The following is a 21,096-nucleotide window of genomic DNA, read 5'->3' as shown; positions in this document are numbered from 1 at the left end:
TCTTTTGCAGCTGATTGCTGGCTGACCTACTAAGCCCTTTAAACCAGATTATATGAACAATATAAATGATTGTAAGTTCCTGTTTGTTTCATATTTCTCGTTTCAGGAACATCTATTGGATTAAACAAGAACATACTGGGCTTTACTTAAGTTGTTTTTTTTCCATAACATACCAACATACCAGCATCTGTTTTGTTTTGTTTTTTGAAATAAACACATACCCCAACATCATCAGACCCTTTGTTTTTGTATCTTCCTCATTCTGTGAGAATGAGTTCATAACATTCATGAATTACAGGACTTTGGCATTTATCTTGGTTTTCTAATCACACACACACACACTTAACCTTTAAATATGTTCCCATCCATACAAAAGGATGGTTAAAGAGCACTTGAGAGTAGTCACCAGAAATGGGCATGCTTTGGCAATACTGAGAATTAAAGGATATCCATATGGAAAACCAGGGGTAAAATCCAGCAGGTTCTGGAGAACCAGCAGCAGAAATTTTGAGTAGTTTGGAGAACCTGCAAATACCACCTCTGGCTGGTCCCAGAGTGGGGTGGGAATGGGGATTTTGCAGTATCCTTCTCCTGAAGTGGGGTGGGACTGGAGATTTTGCAGTATCCTTCTCCTGCCACGCCCACCAAGCCATGCCCACCAAGCCACACCACACCCACCAAGCCACGCCCACAGAACCGGTAGTAAAAAAATTGGATTTCACCACTGTGGAAAACTGCCTTGACTTGAAACACAGAGGCAGGAAGATGTGCATCCAAGCAACATATTCGCAAGAGTCACAAATGTGCAACTCTGGGAATATGTTGCCTGAATGTGTGTCTTCTTGCCTCGGCCTTTGAAGTTAAGGTAATTTTCCATCTGGCCAACTTGGTGTTATGGATTTCCCTCACAAGATGAAAATCATCCTTTCAGAAGGGGAGGGACAAACAAAAATGACCTGCTTGCTCCTCAAAGTCGATATTTTGCAAAAACAACAAAGTACCGTATTTTTTTGAGTATAAGACACACCGGAGTATAAGACACACCTTAGTTTTTGGGGAGGAAAATAAGAAAAAGGCTGATTGGCAGGTGGATGGGCCTCCCAGAATACCCCCAATCAGCTGTTCCCAAAGGTGAATTTTAGCAACAGGTTCCTTGGTTGTGAGCTCTGTGCCTTGCTTTTTTTTTTGCTTTTTTTCTGCTTCTGAAACTCTGTTTCAGAAAAAACTTTTTTCCCTGCCTCTGAAAGCCTCCAAAACAGAGCTTCAGAAAAAAGCCTCCGAAGCTCTGTTTGCGGGCTTCTTTTCTGAAGCTTCGTTTCTGATGCTTTTTTCGGCCTCTGAAACCTCCATTTGAGAAGCCCGGTGGGGCTACATTCGGAGCATAAGACACACCCAAATTTTCACCCTCTTTTTTGGGGGAAAAAGGTGCATCTTATACTCTGAAAAATACGGTAGTCTTATTCCACTGCATGCTTGGTCCTTAGACTAAATAAATTTTGTTTTAAAAGCACCTGACATATTATCAATGGTGTGGGATGGTATTATATTTAGTTCCTTTGATATTTTTGTCTTTGTTGTAGCTAACCCAGAATCCTAGTACTACTAGAACTGATGATGTTACCTAGCTGGGGTAACGAAATGTCTTCAAGAAAACAACCAAGCTCAGAGAGAGCAACAACGACCCCTCATTTCAACCCTGAGAACCAGAAGTGGTATTCAGCCAGTTTGTACCGGTTTGGCGAACAATTAGCAGCGACTGCTGGTGGGCCCCCTCACCCGCCCGGATGTAATGCTGTCCTATTTAGCCATGTTTTCAAGGCTGGGCGCATGCGCAGAAGGTGGACATGTGCGCAAAGCACATATGCGAAGGCGCACGTGGGGGGGCAAACCAGGCACGCTGGTTGAAGGCGCGCATGGGGGGGGCGAACCAGTGGTAAGTGTTCCATACAGTGGAACCCACCACTGCTGATAACAAATATTCTCCTTTACTCAACCCAGAATCCATCAGGATTTGGGTAAGTTATAAATATTATTAAAGAAATAATTAAAAAATAAAACATGTCCCCACTTAACAAACACTAGCTGGAACCAACTTGAGCACTCAACAATTTGCCTCCTACCTGAATCTTGGCCTCAGTATCTGATGTGCAGAGAAAGCCACTGATCCTGTCTGCACTTAAGCAGAATAAATTAGCTATATGAGCACATGCAAAAGCAAAACACATACACCCTTCTCCCTTCGTTTTCAGAAAGAACCTTGAGCCTGATCCAGAATGCCTTGTCCCAGCAAGTCTTAATAGTATGATTTCATTCATTTCATTTCATCAATTACACCCATCTAAGTGGTTCTTATACAGTTCTACTGGAGGGTACATCTAATTCAGTATTTTGGCAAGGCTCCAGAATACTAATGATATTATATACATCAGCAAATCTACATATCTATCATTTTGTAATGTAAAACCTTACATTTCACACAAAAGAGAAGGGTAAAGGTAGCTGAAGAAGTCCCCGTTTTTCAGAAGTATAAAAACAACCTGAGGTAAAAGAAGGTGTCAACAGAAAGGAAGTCCCAACACCATCCCCAACATCCATACCCAGTGAAGATGGTACGTGCTCAATAGCCACATAATGCTGACTAACTGTTATGAAAGAATGGTAGGGAATTTTAAAAAGGATACGAAATGGAGTGTCTTTAAAAAAGGGCATGGCTGACTGACAAGAATCCTGAACAGAAGCATTCCATAGGACAGTATATTGCTGCAAAGTCCAATTTGGTTTGCAAATGTATTTCAGATTTATATATAAATGTTTTATATGCGTCTCTCTCTTTCCAAGCATAAGAACTGTAACCTATACAACTCCATTTTCTCCCACAAGTATTAGTTTTTCTTAATTTGGGATTACAGACTTTTATGTGTGCAGCTAAACCAATGGGAGAGTTGCAAGATTCAGTGTGGGCCAATTATTTTGCATTTTGCAAATGCAAATTCCACATGAGTTCAATAATGCTTACACTCAGGTTAGTGATGGGAGATTTTAGACTTAATTCAGGGATCCTCAACTCACAGGTTACATTTCCTCCCTGATAGTGCTACTTTGATAGGAAAAGAGATACGTGGCCCACCATATCTGATCGGGAAGCTGAAACTGGAGAATGTGCTGCAGTGGCAAAATTGAAAGTACATATTCTAGAAGTTTAACCAAATTCAAGCAGGAAGGGCTCCTGTTGTATACAATTATCACAGAGCAGGTCAGATTTAGACATCTGGAATATGGTCTTTAGGATTTAAATAGAAACCAACAACAATTACTGTTTGATGCAAAGTTTAAACTGTGGCTAGTGGTTGTGAATACAAATGAAAGAGAGGACATATCCCTAGAATGCAATTTATTTTCTCTTTTTTTATGCTTTTAAAAATGTAAACATAGTAGGATTTTTTGTTTATTGCTTTATCTTGCTTTTTCCTATTTTCTTCGTATGTCAATATTTTATCAATAAAACAGGGATTATTTAAAGACAAAGAAGAAGAAATTGCCACTCTACAGGCTTCCAAACCCTTCCCTGAGCATGCCATCAACAACTCTGCAAAACACCATTTCTTCTCCCCTACTGGCATGCTAGTAAAGTAGATATCCACCAAAAAAGATCTTTCTCCAAGAGAAGAAAAACCCACTCGTGACATCAGGCTTAATTCTAAATCAGAACATAAGATTCTTCAACATTGTTTCAGAAAGGTCAGCTACAAAAAACTGTTGAAGCTTGATCCCCTACTTAATGCTCGTAGAGAAATAAATGGACTCGCACTTCGGATCCTGTTCCTTGTTAATCTGTTGGAAAAGCTCAAATTAACTTTAATAAGCAACATTTCCCAGAGTGGGATTACTGAATGAAAGCAGTGGAATGCAGCAGTTGTTAAACAGAAACATCACAAATATTTGAAGAACGTTCAACCCAACTTTTTTTTTTTAAAGGTGGCTTACTTTTTTTTTTTTTTAACCATATAGATGCAAGTATCTCATTATGAGTAAAGTGCTCTTTTGTTTTGCAAACCTAGTAGCATTATTTTCAAACTCCTTTCTGGCCTCTGTGGACCTATCACCTGCCTGCCTTTTGTGCAAACCATAAAATACTTTCTTATTCTTTTTATTTTTATTTATTACTCCTATTTACAGATCATTCCTGCTGCAAAGTTTCTTGCGTGGTGCTTTCTGATTTATAACAAACTTGCTGAGATTCTCTGTTTTTGTTTTTGCTTTGCTCGTGTACACTGCTGAGTTGCCATAGACTTTTCGAAGATAAATAATAAATGTGTTACATAAAGTGTTTCTATTGCTGTTAGAATATTGTCTTTTTTAAAAAAATATTTGTTACAAAGACCAAAACATGAAACATTTTTTTTATTAGAATAAAATATAATTGGAACAAGGTATTAGGAAAGACAACCCATGTGATTTTAGCTAAAATAAATAACTGCACATGTAGTCACGATCTTCAAAGTTTGTATATACTAATTGTCTTCAGTACCTATCCTTTAAAAATGAACTTCCCAGTTAAGCATTTAAGGACAACATAGAAACCAAATTGAGCAAGGTTCCTTATGAGGTTTTTTTTTAAAGGGTGTGGGAGGGCTCTTGGCCAATGAAAGAGCAAGAACCCTTTCCACATCCTTATCCTTTCATAACTACTTTCCATTCTAGAAAAAAATAAAACCAAAACAGGTTACGATACCATTATACATTTTTGCATGTAGTAACTAATTCATTTGGCCAAAAGGCAGAATTATATGGTCAAAGAACAAAAGCACCAACCTCCAACCCATCTATTATTTTACAGAATTACATTAATGTTCTCTCACAAGGAGAACACAATTTTTTTGGTTGGGAAGGACCACTGATTAAATATTCAGTAGGCTTATTTGTTTATCTAGATGTCTGCCCCACTGAAAGTTCAAGTTTAAAATATTTTAAAATACATCTTAAGAGACCAAATTAATATGAAATAAACAAAACAACCCAAGATGCAATAATCATTTTCACAAGCTTAAAAAGGTAAAGGTAAAGGTTCCCCTCGCACATATGTGCTAGTCATTCCCGACTCTAGGGGCGGTGCTCATCTCCGTTTCAAAGCCGAAGAGCCAGCACTGTCTGAAGACATCTCCATGGTCATGTGGCCGGCATGACTCAATGCCAAAGGTGCACGGAACGCTGTTACCTTCCCACCAAAGGTAGTCCCTATTTTTCTACTTGCATTTTTTACATGCTTTCGAACTGCTAGATTGGCAGAAGCTGGGACAAGTAACGGGAGCTCACCCTGCTACGCAGCACTAGGGATTCGAATCACTGAACTGCTGACCTTTCGATCGACAAGCTCAGCATCTTAGCCACTGAGCCACTGCATCCCCCCAAAATAGGTGAAATCATAACATGTTCCTAGAAGATTAGGAACTCTGAGAAAGCCTGCAGAGGACAGAACTGTCATTAACAGAGAGCTTCGGAAGAGCTGTTCATTAATACAGGTATATGATCATTTCCATACAAGAGAAAAACTTGAACCAACTTTCCTTATGTGCTCTCTATTTTTGCACATTAGTATCAGTGGAAGACAATTGCAAATGTCTACTGAATGGTATTAACTGGGACATGGTTGGTGGGAGTCTTGGTACTGAGAACAAAGAAAACCTATGTGATGTTTTACCTTTAAAATATGAAATTATTTATCTGAATCCTTTTAGGTAGCCAATTCCTCACTTAAATTACTACACAGATGTCCACTATTGGACATTCTTGTCTTACATTCTATTTGATCACAAAATAGAATGTAAGAAGAAAGAAAAGCTATGTGGGGTGTATTTAATATCTCAGATGGGTGTTATGTTTGCCACTGAGACAACATCTAGTTGTGTGGTAGACGCCATTAGAATGGCATGTTCTGTCATTTGGATCCACACAAGGCATCCACACAAGCTAGTGTTATATCTATAGCCCTCAAGAAACTCAGAAATGGTACACTCTTTCTAAAATCCAAAAGGATCTTCACATTTTATAGTCAAGAGATATATATTTAATTTTTAATATGTAATATATATTTAGACTGGCAACTGCTTCATGACCTGGAACATGAAAAAGCATGCACTACAGCTGAGCCTGAAACTCTTAGGCCTTAAAAATATCTATTGAAAGAATTGCCATGTTAGATAAAAATTAAGAAATATTGACACCTCATTTCCAACAGGAAGATACCTTTAAGTAATGAGAAGGCACATTACTCAACCTGTCAGAGAATCACTGAATTGTAAAGAGCTATTCGCCCTCTCAAGCTGGCATTTTTTCACTGCAAGAATCCAAATTAAAGTGGCTCCAAGCAAAATAGATGGCTTTCTGTTCTCTATTTGAACACACATTGAGGGTTTTTGCAGTTGTTCTTTCCCTTTTTAAAAATCCATTTCATTTTTATTGTTTTTTTTAAATAATTTTTTTTTAATTTTTAAATGCTATTTTTTTAACAATAAAAATATAATAAATTTTTTTTAAAAAAATCCATTTCATTTCTATCCCACGGTTTCTCCCAGAGGAGCACAAATTACAATAGAACAGTAGTCCAGTTCTTGTTAAGTCTTAAATAAAATCTATACAATGACCAAAAATAAAACCAGGAAGCCTAACTACATTATCAAATTTAGCTATTATTTACAGGCATTTCCTCTGCCACCCCTCCTACCTCCTTAGCTCCATGTTATCAATGCAAATATCCTTTAAGTGCTCTCCTCATCTTTAGAAGAGGAGACTGCTGGGGGGAGGAGAGAGAGCAGGAAGGGAGAAGGGCTTGGAGAAGACACTTTCCACCTTCCCCATTGCACAGACTTCTCTACCCTTCTAGATTCTGAAAAGGATGTGTCGGGTTTAACACAGTTGCTGCAATGCTGTAAAACTGTTGCCTGCATCTTTGAATCGGATCCTTTGGAAAGGATCCTTTTAATGTTGTAAGCCACCCAGGGTCTTCTCTCATCAAGATGGGCAGCAAACAAATTTAATAAATAAATACTTTCTCAGTAAACAGATAAATGGCATCCTTTAGAACAGGGGTGTCAAACTCAAGGCCCGGGTGATTGGAGCTGGCCCGTGGGCCCACCCTACAAACAATGAAGGACTGGCCCACAGTGCCTCTGCCAGCAAAAACGGAGCTCGGGAGTGCCACACGCATGCCTCCTGGGCTCCATTTCTGGCCACAATGACCTCCTGCAGCCCTCTGCCAGTGAAAACGGAGCTCGGGAGGGCCGCGTGCAGCTCTCCCGGGCTCCATTTTCACTGGCAGAGGGCTTCAGGAGGCCGTTGTGACCGGAAACGGAGCCTCAATGAGTGACGTTGAGCTGGCACGTCTCCCCGGCCCCCCAAGGTCAAACACAACTCTGATGCGGCCCTCAATGAAATCGAGTTTGATACCCCTGCTTTAGAACAAACATTTGAGGTGTTCTTCTTGTCACTAAAATAAATCTGGTTCAATGAAAAGCTTTGCTCCAATCTGGGAAGAAGAAGAAAAAAATCTCACAAGAAAAACAATTAAAACCTGATGCTGGCCAGAGCATTTGCAATCTGGAAAATCAACCCCAGTGCTCAGCCCCTGAGAGACCCAGTCCTAGAGGGAAATCTCAACTCCCTTCATTCCTGAGTCTGTTCAGGAAGTCTTTAGGAGTAAGATTGAGGCTGAGAAAGAAGAATAACAAAAAGGCTCGGCCTATCCTGCCTCACCGTGAGGGCATAGTCAGCCGGCTCCTTTATCAGCTACTAGGGAAGCGTCTCTGGGCTGTGTTTTTCAAACATTGCTGCGGATGTAATGATTATGGGTGGAGGCTGTTTGGGAGCCAAGGGAGTTTATCCGAACAAAAACTTCAGACCTAAATCTGGACTGTTTCAGTTTCCTTCCTTGTTCTCTCCCTGACAAGAGCAGCTCTGAGAAGGAAAAAAAAAAAACCCTCAGAACAGAAAAGCAATTCTATGGGACTTTTAACATGTGGCTAATAATCCATTGTATTCATTAGAAATCAGGAAATAGAATTAACCTTTTTTTTTTGCCAAATCGGCAACATGTTAATTAGGCAAAACCCAATTAGAAGTTAAAGGTAAAGGTAAAAGTAAATATGTGCTAGTCGTTCCCGACTCTAGGGGGCGGTGCTCATCTCTATTTCAAAGCCGAAGAGCCAGTGCTGTCCGAAGATGTCTCTGTGGTCATGTGGCTAGCATGACTAAACAGCCAAAGTGCACGGAACACTGTTACCTTCCCACCAAAGGTGGTCCCTATTTTTCTACTTGCATTTTTTATGTGCTTTTGAACTGCTGGTTGGCAGAAGCTGGGACACGTAACAGGAGCTCACCCCGTTACATGGCAATAGGGATTCGAACCGCTGAACTGCCGACCTTTCGATTGACAAGCTCAGCGTCTTAGCCACCTAGCCACCGCATCCCTCAATTAGAAGATAGGCTATATCCAAGTATTTTTATGTGTATGGAAGCTTCCCAATGTGATCTCATATCTGGCTTGCACACTTACAACCACAGCATAGTAATTTTGTAGTAGTTGCCAATCTAGAATCAAGCTCAAGGTAATGGGCTTGAAATCCCCCAAATTAGTTGGACATTTGGGAGGTGGAGGAACATTAGATAAGATGGTGAGCATTTCTTCAAAGAGTCACCAGAGAACAACCCACCTCAATAATACCTTCAATTGAAAAAGTCTCCCCCCCCCCCAGCCCAGCCCCACCCTCAGATCATGCATTGGAACACAGGCAAGCTAAGAGGAACACATATAACTACATGCCTGCTGCCATTTTCATAAGTCATGATAACTGTCGCCAGAGTAACTTCCTTGATCATAGTCTTTTGAACTAAAGGTTGCAGGTAGCACTCTATGCATTTTTGTGCAGGCAACACTGCATCACTTAGATTAAGGGTAGTTGCAGATCCATAACATACTTCCTGATTGACATTCACCTATAGCGTGATATGACTTTCCTAGGAAGGCCATTCCATCTTATCCATATTGACTTCTACACTAGAAAAACCAGCAATGCAAGACACGCAAAAGCTAGATAGGCTCACACAAGCCACGACTATGAGAGGGCCTAAAAGCTAAATATTGATCACTGTAGAAAGGAAAAGACAGAAGCTCCTTAATCACTTTACCAACCATGTCTTAAAAGAATTAATAAAGAGTTGCTACATGATAGGTATATTACTATAGGCCCTCGTTATCTTCCATAGTTTCTGCTCAATTGATACATTCTGGTAGAGTGTGCATGTTCTCCACTATTTAGCAGTACCATCTACTACGACCTAGAAGATAAACTTTCTCTTGTCAAAGCACTTTGCCCCTTGGAACAATGCTCTCTGTAGCACACTCCAGATTCATTTGGCCCCAGATTCTTCCCCAAGGACCTAAGTTAATGAGGTATATGGATAAGGCGTTTGATAGTGTTGTTGTTTGGATATTTGAGATTTCCCATTTGTATTATCTGCATTTTGTTGGTATTTTCATTATGCACTGCCTCCCCCAAGTCTTCATAAAATTTGGCAACTTTATAAATGTAATTTATTGCCATTATTGGGTGGGTAAAATGAGGACCCAAATTGTTGGGGGCAATATGCTGATTCTGTAAACCACTTAAAGAGGACTGTAAAGCACTGTAAAGGGATATAGAAGTCTAAGCGCTATTGCTATTGCTATCGACACATAAATGAATACTGTGTCACAAACTGGAGTTGACTCCAATGACTTGTGCCTTGTCCAAGGACCTAAAAGTCATGAAGGCACTACCACAAAATGTATGTTGTTCCAAGAAAGGAAGTCTTTTGCAAAAATTAGTAGTAATGAGTCCAGGAAATTTAAAATTTCTAAATATTTGGTGAATCCTTTTAGTATTGCATCAAGAATTCCAATTACGATTGATATATTGTAACAACTGATTTTTCCCCCTCCATAATCTTTCCACCTTGGTTTGTAAATCACAATATTTTGTTGCTTTATCCAGTGACTTTGAATATCTCCAACTGAATAAATTAAAAACTGCCATGGTAGTCAATCTTTCACTGCTTCTTTGCAGCTTTCATTTGATTTTAAAAGGACAGAGAGATATTATGCTCTCACCTGAATCAATACCTTCTTTCTTTCTTTGTTCCACACCAATCTCACAAAATCATCCAAGCCAATCATGAATTTAGTTGTGCTTTTAACTCTTTTTTTAAATAATTAAAGAGTAAAAAAGAGTCAAATTTTCCTGCAACCTGTGGAAAAGGGCTTAATTTTGCCCCTCCTCATGGTCCCTATTGAAATCTTCCCCCACACATCTGCTGTTCCTGCAGAGAGAAATATGAGTTCAAACTTTCTAGCTTTGCTATCAAAAATCCCATTTAAACAATTATTTAGACATTGCAGTTTTAACTTTATAATATGGGATAAGACGTAAGGGATGAATACTGAGTGGGTGATGCAAGTAGTATTTTTCAAACTAGGGCTTCCAAGACAATTTGATCAGGAATTCTCCGATCTCTCCAAATTCCCAGCTTGCCTGGGAACCCTGAGAGTGGGAGTTGCAAGCCCTTATACAGTATATCATATCTGGACAGCCCATAGTTAGTGGCGAAGAAGGCTATCTGAAAACAAACGGGGGGGGTGGAATACTCATGTTGGTAAATATAGTTTCACTCATTTGTTTGAAGTCTTACCCACTGATTTATCCCTTTTTGGAAGTTTTCTGTAAATCTTTTCCTTCCTGGGGAAAAAAAGGGGGAACTGGTAATTTGGGCTAAAAAAAAAAAACCTCAGGGCTGATATGGGTGTGGCTGAGTGGAAATGGCTCTTGAAAGAGAGAGATCCTATTTTGTCCCAGCCTCAATTCCTGCTCTCTTCTGATGGCAGCTTGGTTGGAGTCTGTCAGACGGCTTGGAGAGGAAGTCAGATTCCACTGGTGCAGAGTTGCTAGGTCACTGGAACAATAAAAAGGCAAGAAAAAAAACATCCTGGCTGCAACACAGACTAGCTGAAAGTATAACTGTGTATGCATGTGCAATGTATATGTGCATGTATGTCAGGGGTGGGTTCTACTTACTTTTACTACCGGTTCGCATTGTGCCCGCGCGCGCATGCGCAGATCAGAGGTGGGTTTCAGCAGGTTCTGACCAGTTCTGGAGAACTGGTAGTAGAAATTTTGAGTAGTTCAGAGAACCGGTAGTAAAAATTCTGACTGGCCCCACCCCCATCTATTCTCTGCCTCCCGAGTCCCAGCTGATTGGGAGGAAATGGTGATTTTGCAGTAACCTTCCCCTGGATTGGGGGAGGGAATTAAGATTTTACAATATCCTTCTGCTGCCACACCCACCAAGCCACACCCACCAAGCCACACCCACAGAACTGGTAGTAAAAATTTTTGAAACCCATCACTAGCGCAGATGGTCTATGATGACGTCCGGGTCAATGGGCGGAGCTTCCCGCCAGTTTTACTACCGGTTCTTGCGAACTGGTCCAAACCAGGGACAACCCATCACTGATGTGTGTATGCATGTAGAGAGAGGGTGCAGATAGGTTGGTGCTTTGATGGGTGCTTCATCACTGGAAGTTTTTAAGAAGAGACAGGACAGTCACTTGTCTGAAATGGTATATGTTTCCTGCTTGACCAGGGGGTTGGACCAGAAGACCTCCAAGATGTTTTCCAGCTCTATTCTGAGTTAAAAATCAATATAGTTCCCTGGGAGTGCAGGGAACAGGTTGACTGGAATGAGAAATACCTTCAGGCCTGAGTGATGTGGAACATTGACAGGGTACAAATCTTGCAAGGCTGATTTGTACCCTGTCCGACTGGGATAACAATAAAGGAATACAGGTAGTCCTCAACTTACAACAATTCATTTAGTGACCGTTCCAACAGCACTGTAAAAAGTGACTTAGGACCATTTTTTACACTTATGACCATTGCAGCAGCCCCATGGTCACGTGATTTACATTCCTATGCTTGGCAATGGGGTCATATTTGTGACCTTCTGACAAGCAAAGTCAATGGGGAACACAGATTCACTTAACAACCGGGTTAGTAATTGAACAACTGCATTGATTCTCTTAACAAATGTGGCAAGAAAAATTGCAAAATGGGGCAAAACTCACTTAACTAATTTCTCACTTACCGGTAGCAACATAAATTCTGGACTCAGTTGTGGTAGTGTACAGATCTGTCTAACATGTTCTTCGTCATGAGGAGATGCCTTTTGGAGGCATGCAAGGGAAGCCTAAGGGCTGTTAGATGATTTTCCATAGATGAAGATTTCCACTGTCATCCAAATTCCAATCATATCATACTACGCTGAGCCTGAGAGTCTGCTCAGGAAATGTCTACATTCTCATAATCTGTGATTGGCAGGAAAACTGTCATTAAACAGGAACAGGTCTGAACAATAACAGGGAGCAAACTCTTGCGAGTGGCTCCAGGATCAACCAGATGGCATGCCAAAGCATTCCAAAATTGGGTATTTTAGCGCTCACATTTGGCATCATAATTTTGATCCCTGCGGTACCATACTTGGTGAGAGTGAGAGCCTCATTTAGATAGGAATTGAGCAAACTTTGACCCTATTCAGGGTCCTGGGTAATCATACCATTGTCCAGAGTACTTCATTTTCTTTCCCATCCCAGCCTTACTCTCTAACTCATCCCTTCCCGAGAGTTTTACAATAAGAAAATGAAATGCAGATCAAAAAGAAGCATACAAGCACATTTCAAACACTGGGGAAATAAATATCTCCCGCTCAGTGACAATACAGTAACAAAGTTGATTGCCAAGCAGGTCCAAGGAGGCCTGTGCAGCAGTTCAAAAGCATCTGCTTATCTCTCTCTCGGAACTCATCATCTTTCTCCAGTAGTGGATCACAGTAGACTTTGTGGGCAATTGGTTTCCCCACTGGAAGGAACCCTTGTTTCTCTCTGCCAACAGACTCTTCAGCCTTGGCTGCCACAGCAGGGCCTGCAAGGAGAATGATGGCTTGTCAAAGGAGCCATCCTAGCAAGGAGGAAATGGGCAAGCATTCTGGTTTGGTTTGGTTTTTACTTCTCTGCTACAGGAAGGCCTGGGCATGTAAAGTATTCGGTTTGTATTTTAATTCTTTTCTTTCTCTTGTCATGGAACTGGGAAGCAAGTTCATTATCTCAGAGGATGAGAGTCAATGGCAGTACTGAAAGGGATTTTACAATGATTTCCATTTCTTATAACCTAAAAAGAACATATTTTGCAGGATCCAATCTGAGTCACTCACTGGGACCAAAGATTTATTCTACCAAGCCTTTGGGCTCCTGCTGGAGTCCATCATCGGGGAACCTCTCCTCTCTCTCTCCTCTCCTCTCCTTTTGTGGCTTTGTCACAAAACATGGCAAGTCACCCAATCTTTGAGGCTGCTCTCCAGTAAGATCTGGTTTCTACTGAGGAAGATCTAAAATAATGCAGTTTTCCCAGTTTAAAGCATTCCAGATATTATTGGCCATTCTGAGCGGGACTAATGGGAATTGTAATTTCAATATAATTATGGTAAGAGCAAGGAGAATGTTAGATTCACACTCATTACACTTGCTCTATTAAAACATGCACAACTTCAATAGTGTTTCCAATATCTTATTTCCCCAATTTGAGATCCAGAGGTCGTTAAAGCCACAGAGAAGTTGATGGCCAACAAGTTTTTGCTGAATTTACAAGAGGCGATTTTTGCCAGAAAGTGAAAAGCAGAGCAAAAAACACTTTTTGGATCCCAGACAGTCCTGCACTTTAAACCCTAATAATGCCCTCATTCTTCTTATTAAGCACTTTATTTATTTATTTATTTATTTATTTATTTATTTATTTATTTATTTATTTATTTATTATATTTCTATACCGCCTTTCTCCTGTAGGACTCAAGGCGGTGTACAGTCAAGAAAAATATAGACACACAAACATCATAAAATTGCTAATTAAAATTATTACTTAGTTTGATCAATTAAATAAAACCCAGAATTAGATAACATTTAAAAAATCATTCACATGTTTGTATGTTTAGCCCTGCCTGTTGGAACATCAGGGTCTTGAGGGCACGGCGGAAAGCACGGAGATCAGGGATATTCCGTATCTCCAGGGGCAGTTCATTCCAAAGGGTTGGAGCCCCCACAGAGAAGGCCCTCCCCCTGGGAGTCACCAGTCGACATAATTTGACTGACGGTACCCTGAGTAGTCCCTCCCTGAAAAGGAGAGGAAAAGCCATCTAACTTTAAAGCCAGAATAAACAGAATATCGCATTCTTATCTCGTCTATTGTCTTCCTTTGGTTCCTTAGGACAATACACTGTAAACTGCTTAGAGAGGGCTGTAAAGCACTGTGAAGCACTATATAAGTCTAAGCGCTATTGCTGTTAAGAAACCCAGGTAAGAAGAATTGCCCACACTGTATTCAGGCATTGCTCAAGACTGTTCTATTGTTCTCACAAAGTGCAATTCTCATTGATTGCCTCTTTTCAAGAGCTTCATACTTTTCTGGACTGTCCTTGCATTGAACATTATTCCATGTACATAATATAACTACTGTTTTCACCTTCCTTCTTCTGATATTTTGAAGGCTGTGTTTCCCCTTACCATTTTTATTACAACTTTTCTTCTAAGTAAGCATTGTCAGCAGTGGGCATATTTCACAACCCAGCTGGAAAACTTGCCTGCACTTTGTCAAATCAATTTCAAAGATCACCTCTAAGGAAGATCGCATGCCACCATCTCCAAAGGATACAGCTGCTTCAGCTGGAGATGCATTTGATAGTCAGCATCATATTATTTTCACCTCTCTTCCTTGACATGAACCTTCCTGCCACCTGGCACAAGTGGCAAGGGAAAAGAGAGTCACATTTAGGACAGGTTCTTCATGTGCTAATCAAAACCTCAAGAGTTCTGTTTGAATCCTGAATGCAAGCATGACAGAGCCAGCAGGCAGTAGATAGCAGAGGGCTAAATTTTCACTGTGGTTTAAGAATCACAGAGTTGGAAGGTACCTTGGAGGTCTTCTAGTCCAGCAGTCCCCAACCTTTGCATCTTGGCAGTCCAGCGGGGTTGGGGGAGAGAACTGGATGTGTGAGCAATGGGCCGGTGTGCAAACATGCGCATGCAGCTCAACCTGTGCAAGTTGAGCTGCACACACATGTACGCACCAGCCTGCCATTTGTGCAGCCCGGTTGTGAATAAGCCACAGCCTGGTAGTGGGCCCGACCCGGGAGTTGGGGACTCCTGTTTTAGTCCAACCCTCTGCTCAAGTAGGAGACCCTACAGCAGGGCTGTAAAACTCCCGGCCCATGGGCTGGATGCGTCATGTGCTGGCCACACCCATGCTGGGGTTAGCGAAGGGGAAAAAAGTCCCGATATGTCACGTGATGCTGCAGTGACAACGTGAGTTTGACACCCCCGACCTATAGCATTCTGGACTAATGGTTGTTCAGATTCTTCTTAAAAACCTCCAGTGATGGACATCCCACAACTTCTGGAGATAAGTCATTCCACTGATTAATTGTTCTAACTGTCAGGAAATTTCTCTTTAGTTCTAGGTTGCTTCTCTCATTAATTAGTTTCCATCCATTGCTTCTGATGCTTTGGATAATAGGTTGGACCTATTGGCAGCCCCTTAGATATTGGGAAGCTCCTATCATGTCACCTCTAGTCCTTCTTTTCATTAGACTAGACATACTCCATCCCTGCTTTTATTCCTACTCCTCCCACCCAAAAAACCAAGTTGTATTGGCTGGAGCAGGGGTATCACTTCACTCCAAATGCAGTTGTTGGACTAGAACAGAGTTGTGTTCTGCAAAGGCTTCTCTCCCTACAATCCACATTCCTGGTTCTGCCAGGAATCCCTCTGCCCATTTGACAAACCCTTGGCCTTCCCGAGATGCTGTCCTCCTGCCAAGTACCACCTTTCCCCCATGTGCGTCATTATTGGTCCTCGTCTGCTTTGAAGATAACCATTTCCTCCAAAGATTGTGGATCTGTGCTTGTGTTCTGTTTCTTCTTACATTCATTTTAAAAGCTTGTATATTTATTTTATGGTACTGCTTTTCTCCCATGAACTGATAGCCAGACTAGTTAATAATATATCAATAAGACAGCCCGGAAAAAAAAACAAAGCAAATCTACCATTACAATGAACAGAAGTTTAAAAACAAAAACTAAGGCAGCTGTCCACACCCAGGCATACTCCAGATGTGTTGGGAACATGGATTTAAGAATTTCAAGCCAAGAGAGCCATCCAGCCACTTGTTTGATATTTTCTCTCCAAAGAAATGGAAAGTTATGTCACTAATGGGTTTTTTTGTTATTGCCTGAGTCAGTTTTTTTGACTCCTGGCAACTGGCTGGGCAAATTCCTGTAGTTTTCTAGGCAAGATTTTGTTTTTTTGTTTTTATTGGTTTTTATTGTGAAATATAGAAATACAATTCAACATTTTTCAGTTCCGTGGTGTTAAATATAAATACATATTATTTACATAGTATTGCATATTTGCTTGTATATGATTTGGATATTATTACAAATAGTAATGCACAGTTCTTTATGATCATATATACATATTACTTACTTGTTGTTTACATAGATTACAACCTCAATTCAATAATACTCATGGTAATAGTTAACTCTTTATGATCATTATTAGTTAACCTTTATACTTCTCAAACTTCACTTTTTGTTTCTTTTCTCTATCCACTCATACCACAGCTCCCACACATTATAGTATTCCATGTTCTCTCTTTCGTTAAGTTCTAATGTTAGCTTATTCATTTCAGCGCACTCTAATATTTTCCTAATTACTTGTTCTTCAGGTGGTAGTTTTTTCTCCTTCCAATACTGAGCGTAGGTTATTCTTGGTGCTGTCGTTATATGTATGATTAAATATTTCTTCTTTTTTTCGTATTCTGCTTTCAGGATTCCCAGGAGAAAGATTTTCGGTTCTGTCAGATGTAAATGCCTTATTCTCTAATGTGTAAATAGTATATGAATGGGGTATCAGGGGTTAACTTATTCTTCACTTCTTAATGTATTCATAATTCACCACTCCCACTTATAGCTCCACCCATTGTATATATAAGGAGCCACCTACACCCTTTTCCTTGCTTCTATCTGTGAATATTCAGTGAATATAGAATGCCTATTGTAAATAAAAGGAAGTATATTTAAACCTTCAACTCTCACTAATATTATTGAGTCTGATCCTGAAAATATTGCAACAAGCTGGTAGCAGAGGATGGTTAATTGACTCAATAAAAACTTAAAAATGTCTAAGAAAGATAGGCCCAACACCAGGGCCTACAGCAAAGAAATGGAAACAGAACAAGAAATAATCAACGAATCCACAAACGCAATTTCGAGAGAATCCGAAGAATACACCACTGAAGACGAAGAAATAATAGACGAAAATGATGACCAGGAGGAAATTGAAATAGAGAATAACGAACTCAGGTCAGAGATATTAAAACTATTAAAAAGCCAGAAGAATGATGAAAGCCTCATCGCGAACCTCCAAGAAATGCTGAAGAACAGCGGAGCAGCGAGAGAGAAAAACATCACTAATGAGAAGTCTAAAGACCCAAAAATAGTGAGTGATATGACTACAGAAAAAGTCATTACGAAGAAGAAAAACAGTGATCCCGCGCGAAATTTTGAATGGCAGCCATCTTGGTTTCAACAGGCCTCCAAGGTGAGCGAAGCAGAGCCAATCAAAATGCTCAATTCAAAATTTCTGGCGCGAAAAACGTTATCAGACAACGAAAATGAAAAAGAAGATTCGAACTCCTCAGAAGAATCAGAATCAGAAAGTGAAGATGACTCAACAAAATCCCAAATAAAATCAGCAATGAAAACACTTTTTGCTGCATTTGGGCCAAAACTAAAAATTACCAAAGAGCCACCGAAGAAGCGAGCGAGCAAGCCGATACCTCAAGACCTGCCCGCTCCCATCCTGACTTCGAAAGCGACGACGCCCGAACCCAGAGAGCCTTGTCGATTCCGCCCTACACCACAGACCGAAGCAAGTGCCAACGCCCCCAAAAGAAAAAGAAGAGCAGCCGCCGTCGTCAGAACCCCCAAGGTCGAATCAGAGACCGACTCGTCTGAAGCAGAGCAGAGCGAGCGAGCCGCAACGGAGAGAACCTTCCACGACGACTTCAAAGAAGAAATGGACAACGCGCATGCGCGAAACTACGCAGACGGTCCGGGAAGACATGAACTGGCGAGAGAACCACGCAGACTCGTTGCGAGCATCCCCATGCCATTTTGCAATTTTCTACACTTGCGAGACCACGGACTACCTCAGGTCGTAAGTAATGGACAAAATAATGTCGGAAATTTACCCAGTGACTTCCCAAAACTAAGGGTTGATGGCATTAACTTGCAAGAATGGTATCAACAGCTACAGGTTGTCTTTATGAAGGAAAATTTACTATTTTTTATCACTAGTCCCCCAAAAAGACCTTGGACTTTAAAAATAGATTGTTTACACCATAGAGCATTTTTCTTAATAATATCTAGTGTGTCTCCTACAATGTATCATAGCATCAAACCTAATCTGACTGTTTCAGAAATTATTCAATGCATGTTTAATTTGTTTCACAGCGATAGTGTGGCTACCACCACAAGAATGTCTAAGGATTTCTTTTCATCTAGAGTGAAACCAGGGGTTTCCATAAGTGAGCATTTAATATCTTTAAACAAAATAAGAGCTGAGCTGCATTTGAGGGGGGAGGTGATTTCAGACCAAACAATGAAAAGTGTTATTATCAACTCACTTGATTCATCATGGGACAGTTTTATGTCACATTTAGACACTATCAATCTAGGATATTTATCCATAGAAAGTCTATCCAATAAATTGATAGCAGAAGACAATTCAAGAAGAAATCGTTCTAGCAATCACACAGAACACAAACCTTATAGGAAAGTAGCTTTCCAAGAAAAATATAATGAAACATTTAAATGTCACAATTGTGGATCCAGGGAACACAATAGAAGAGATTGTCCCAAAATTTCAAAGGAAAGACATAGGTCAGAATATAGGAACAAATACAATTATAGACAGTCTTCCATAGATAGACATAGATATAGAAGCCCACCAAATTACAAAGAGAATAGAGGGGGCAGAGATAATTCAAAGGATAGAAAATCTGGTTCACTAAATGGATTAAATAAACAAGACAACACTAAAATACAGCAAAATGAGAACAATAATTGGCTTATTGATTCTGGAGCAACTAATCACACCACTAATAACAAAAATATATTGTCTTCATTTACAGAAGATAAATTTGTAATAAAGGTAGCTAACCAAGAAAAGGTTCAAGTATTAGGCAGAGGAAATGTAACCTTGCCTGGTCTAGGAAAAATAGAGGGGGTATTGTTAATACCTGAAATACCTCATAACATACTAAGTGCCATAAAACTAAGTAGAGATTCTGACATTAATATAGTTTTCTCAAAGGGAAAAGCGACTTTGGAGAAGAATAAAATAAATATAGGCACTGTGATGATTAAAGGAGGCCTACCTTATCTGATAACAAAGGAAAAATGGTTGCATAACATTGATTCAAATATGGAAGATTGTATTGAAGCAGATGATGAAAATATTAGCAACAGTGACAATGATGAATGTAAAATATCTCATGATCACACAGATGCACACAATGAAAAAAAACCAAAAATAGGTAAACCAATTCATGATGAGTGTGCTCACATCTTACATAGGAAGTTAGGACATGCCAGTTTTCCTGTAGTACAAAAAATGACTGAACACGCAGAAGGTGTCAAAATAAAAAATTGTGAAAACTATTTGGAATGCTCAGTATGTAAATCTACAAAACTAAAAACTAGTCCCAGGCCAAGAAAATCTACTAGATCAACTAACAAAATTTTTGACTTAGTACACATGGACTTAGTTGGCCCATTAACTCCATCAATCACCTATAGAAAACATTACTTCCTGACAATAGTAGACGATTATAGCCGTTATGGGTTTGTTTATACATTAAAACACAAAGATGAAACCTTTCAAAAATTTAAGGAATTTTACAAACGCATAGAAACACAACACAATATCAAAATAAAACAAATTATGACAGATAGGGGATGTGAATTCATGTCTAAAGAATTCTCCCAATGGTTAAAGGATAGAGGAATGCTACATTACACGTCTAGTCCATTTTCTGCGTTTCAGAACGGAATTGCAGAGAGAAAGAATTCCACATTACAAACCATGATTAGATGCACATTGGAGGATGCTGGCTTAAGCAAACAATTTTGGTCAGAAGCCTTACATTATTCAAATTACACACAAAATAGAACCTGGTCCAGTATTGTAAATAAGACACCATATGAAGTAATGTATAATAGGAAACCGAAATTAGCACACATGCACATATTTGGAGTCACTGCAGACGTACACATACCTAAGCAGTTGAGAAGAAAGGGAGAAAACGTATCCAGAAGACTCAGATTTATGGGATATGAAACTGGCACCAAAGGGTACAGATTCATTGATAATAATAACAAATTTATAGTTTCCAGAACAGCTGTGTTCCATGAACAGGCCAACTGGTCTAAATTACATCTTAATGAAATATTTCCAAATAAATGTAAAGATACAAAATCTCATGAGAAAGGGACCATAGAAAAACAGAATATCAACAAATATAAAAGCAAAACCAAAACTTGGACAAATAGCCAACACAAAATAAAGACAGACACACTAACAAAAAAAGAAGCAAGATATTTGCATGATAACAATAGCAAACCTGAAAGAGTCATTAGAAACAACAGAAATCAAATGCCAAATAAATACAGAGATTACATAATGCATATGGATGGTGAGCCAATAACACCTAATACTTATGAGGAAGTGTTAAAACTCCCTCGTGAAGAAAAAGAAAAATGGGAATTAGCTATGAAAAAAGAGATGGAAAGTTTACAAGGATTAAATGTATTTACACCTGCAATTGCACCTAAAGATAAAACAATTATTGGTACCAGGTGGATATATAAAATTAAGAACTTAGAAGGAGGCAATACTCTATATA

At 39.7% G+C, this 21,096-nt stretch overlaps 1 protein-coding gene across 1 annotated transcript in view; it reads right to left on the bottom strand.

Moving 5' to 3' along the window:
- LOC139310293 (uncharacterized) overlaps nucleotides 1-21,096 on the bottom strand; it is an 89,184-nt gene that overhangs the window by 48,685 nt on the left and 19,403 nt on the right. The gene's annotated exons all lie outside the window — the stretch shown is intronic.

Source organism: Pituophis catenifer, unplaced genomic scaffold (genome assembly GCF_029215685.1).
Source record: "Pituophis catenifer annectens isolate HBS135680 unplaced genomic scaffold, rPitCat1.0.hap2 SCAF_1, whole genome shotgun sequence".
In the NCBI taxonomy this organism is placed as follows: Eukaryota; Metazoa; Chordata; class Lepidosauria; order Squamata; family Colubridae; genus Pituophis; species Pituophis catenifer.
Note: the sequence above shows the minus strand (reverse complement) of the source record. Positions and strands in the feature narration are given on the sequence as shown.